At 42.5% G+C, this 3,136-nt stretch overlaps 1 pseudogene; it reads left to right on the forward strand.

The window, feature by feature from the left end:
* Window positions 1-1,715: 1,715 nt before the first annotated feature.
* LOC142458758 (large ribosomal subunit protein eL38 pseudogene) lies at window positions 1,716-1,905 on the forward strand (annotated as a pseudogene).
* The last annotated feature ends 1,231 nt before the right edge of the window (window positions 1,906-3,136 follow it).

Genomic DNA, 3,136 nt, shown 5'->3' on the forward strand with positions numbered 1-3,136 from the left:
ATCAAATTCCCAAGCCCACTGCCATCAAGTTGAGTCAGACTCATAGCTTCTGAGACTATAAATCTCTAGAGAAGCAAGCAGCCTCATCTTTCTGATGGTTGGTGGGTTTGAACCTTGACCTTGCTGTTAGCTGCCCAAGGTTTATCCCACAGCACCCAGTTAGAGATTAAGTAAGAACCTTTGGAAATAAAAAAATGAATGAAAAATTCCACAGAAGGGTTAGAAAATTAAGCTGAGACTTGCTTAATTTTGTCTTCTGTTTCTATTCCCATAGACAGTTGCGGTCTCGGAAACCCACAGGGGTCGCTATGAGTCAGCATTGACTCAATGGCAGTGAGTTGGTTGATCCCATGGTCCTGAAATTTGCTAGTGCTGTGTCTGGAAGTGAGTTACATTTCATCCATTGTGCTAGGCTCTCAGTAATTTCTTTAATACGTTGTTCCACTTCTCCTGAACTTCTGCAGTAGCTGCTAAAAGTCCCCCTGCCTCCATCTTTTCCCATGCGTTGTACACAGCTGCTATGGCGATCCAGTTAAAAGTCAGGTCATGTCAGTCTCCTGTTTCAACTTTTGGGAGGTTTTCCCTGCCGTTCACAGTATAAAGTTCACCTACCACCACCCTCTGCCTTTCAGGCCTCTTCTTTCTGGGCCCACCAATCTTCTAGGCGTCCTTGGATTCCCCCACCTTCCTCCTCCAGACAGGCTCCAGCTCGACCTGCTCTGTTTTGGGGCCTTATGCGTGTGCTCTTCTTTCTTCCTGGATCATTCTTTCCCAGATAGCCACAGCATTTGTGCCCTCGTCTTCTGGTCCTTGCTCAAAAATGTTAATTTCCTAGTAAAATCTTCCTGATCATAGTTTTTAAAATTATAGAGCCCTATATTCTGAACTCCTTAGCCTCTTCCGCCATGTTATTTCCCCCACAGCACTTGGCCTTTTTCCAGCATACTATATCATTGCTCACATTGACTTACTGTCTGTATTCTTCCATTAGAATGTAAGCTCCACAGAGGCAGAAAGTTTGGTTTTTTACTCCTTGGTTTTGTTTCTTCTCTATCCCAGCACCCAGAACAACAACTGGCACAGAGTGGGTACTGAATAAAGATTTGTTCAATGGAAGAGATAGAAAAAAGGAAGTAACAAGAACGTGAGCATCAATCCAATATCTGAATTGCAAGGTGTCCTTAAAAAATATATATATATGAAGAACAGTATATTAAAGAAATGACATGTGAAAAAAAAAGAAATGACGTGGACACTGTCCAGTACTGAGAGATGTCTCAAGTCTAACAAACACCCTTCTAGATGAGAACAAGAGAACACAGGAGGACAGAGGTTCCCAGGAAGGCCGCCAGCAAGACAAAAAGGAATCTCATAGCATGCCTAGTTGGTCTGAAAGAGAGATTTATTTACTTCACCACCGTCTTCAACTCTAAAACTGCCACATTTACTTTGTTTCTCCCTTAGTATGTGTCTGCCTTTGTCTTTGTATTGACCCATTTGAAAAGAAGTTGCAAATAACTTGATCCTTCATCCCTAAAAACTTTTATATGTATGGCTTAAGAATAAAATCACCCACCTACACACTGTTGTCATGTCACTCAAGAAATGTAACATTGATGCAATATTATCTAATGTACAGCCCTAGTAAAAATCCCCAAATGCTCCTCCGCCCTCTTCGCTTCTTACGGCTGGCTATGCTGGTACGCCTCTTCGTCATGCCTCGCAAAAGTGAAGAGATCAAGGGCTTCCTGCTCATGGCCCGGCGAAAGGACACCAAGTCTGTCATGATCAAGAAGAACAAGGATAACATGAAGTTCAAGGTACCTCTACACCCTGGTCATCACCGACAAGTAGGTCAAGAAGCTGAAGAAGTTTCTGCCCCCAGGTCTGGCAGGAAGGAGCTGAAATGAATCCGGCTGGCTGATGTGAACTCTAATAAAAAAATTTTCAAATTCTTAAAAAAAAATCCCAAATTATGGTCTTCATAGATACGGCTTTGGATCTAGGATCCAATCAAAGATTAGGCATTGCATTTTGCTGTCTTGTCTCTTCAACATTCTTTAGCATAACTTTGGTTGACTTTGGTTGTCTATCATGACATTGACACCTTGAAAGAATTCAGGTCAGTTATTTCGTAGAATATCCCTCGATTGAGATTTGTCTGGCTCAGGGTTAGAGTCAGTCTAAGTATTTTGCAACATTAAATAGATGGTGCTGTGTCCTTTTCAGTGCACCCCATCAAGTAGTTCCTGGTGTCAACTTGTCCTGTATTTGGAACGTTGAGTTTCATTTCTCTGTGCTGTCAGCCAGATCACTCCATTGTGCAAAAGCCTAGTAAATAATCAGTTGGAGTGGTACTCTGAGGCAATGCTAACATCTTTTCAATGGCATTGTGTTGGGGTTTTGGTGAAAACGTACACAGTCAGGTTCCCACTTGAAAATTTTCAACAAAAAAAGAAGAAGAAGAAAAATTTCACACAAATTATTTGGTGATGAGTTGCACACAACGTGTCAGCATTCTCACTGCTTTCTATCTGTTCCCTTTCCGTACTCTAGTCTCCCTGCCCAGTTATCTTTTCACCTTTGTTGTTGAGAAATTGATGACTTCTTGGCCTCATACTGATGGTTTTAAGTAGGCCAGTAATAATAGCCTTTATTTTGTGTGCCACTCCACTGTTTCTCTAAAAGGTGATCTCAGGCTGGGATCGGGTCTAGGTTCCAGTGGTGTCTCATGGAGATAGTGTCAGGGGGGCCTCTGGTCTCTACCTTTCCAATTTTTATGTTGATAAGAATTTGATTTCTTCATATTTTTCTCCCAGTTGGGACACTAGGCTAACCACAAGGTCAAGAGTTCAAATCCACCCCCTGCTCCATGGGAGAAAGAGGTAGGCTGCTCCCATACAGACTTACAGTGTTGGAAACTCCATATAGGGTCTTTATCAGTTGGAAATGATTGACTGGCAGTGGGATCTGTGACCAACTATTGTGGCCCCAGTCGGTGGTGGTAGCTAGGCACCATGTAATTCTTTTGATCTCGGGGTAGGAGAGGTTATGGATCTTGTAGACTTGATTCTTCTCTGCACCTTTGGTTACTGCAGTAAGGAGGAATTACTTGGTCTCCAAAACACAAAGCGCA

The sequence above is a fragment of the Tenrec ecaudatus genome, chromosome 10 (assembly GCF_050624435.1).
Source record: "Tenrec ecaudatus isolate mTenEca1 chromosome 10, mTenEca1.hap1, whole genome shotgun sequence".
NCBI lineage: Eukaryota > Metazoa > Chordata > Mammalia > Afrosoricida > Tenrecidae > Tenrec > Tenrec ecaudatus.